We start from the raw sequence: 426 nt of genomic DNA, 5'->3' as shown, positions 1-426 counted from the left end.
TTCCCCAATCGTTTAATATATTATGAGATATTCGAATCAATGAAATATTACTCAAACGTAAAATAGCCCTTAATGAAACCCATTGCTACCACTCCTATAACCTTTTCCTCTCGTCCCTGGCTGAACACTCTGCATCGATCTCCTTTAACTAGTAGACGAGGGAAGTATCAGAATGGGACACTTTAAAGGAAGTGACTTTAAGTGATCCGTTGTTTCGAAACGGATAGGTTCGCTGGTTCGGTTTTATGAACAATACAAATAATTGTTGATATACGCCCCAGCCGCTCTGGAAACGCAATAGGCATTTGGGGAGAATGAAGGTTTTTCCATTACTAAAATATATGGTATTGGCCTTTGTAATGTTAGTTGTAGGTCTTTCAATGCATTATTGTGTTGTTAATATAATGATTATGGTATTGATGATAA

At 36.9% G+C, this 426-nt stretch overlaps 1 protein-coding gene across 1 annotated transcript in view; it reads right to left on the bottom strand.

Annotated features, from left to right (window-relative positions):
• Positions 1-426, bottom strand: part of LOC119588913 — a 60,027-nt gene that overhangs the window by 45,568 nt on the left and 14,033 nt on the right. The window lies entirely within an intron of this gene.

Source organism: Penaeus monodon, chromosome 24, assembly GCF_015228065.2.
Source record: "Penaeus monodon isolate SGIC_2016 chromosome 24, NSTDA_Pmon_1, whole genome shotgun sequence".
Classification (NCBI taxonomy): Eukaryota; Metazoa; Arthropoda; class Malacostraca; order Decapoda; family Penaeidae; genus Penaeus; species Penaeus monodon.
The sequence above is the reverse complement of the archived record's forward strand: the minus strand, read 5'-3'. Positions and strand labels throughout refer to the sequence as shown.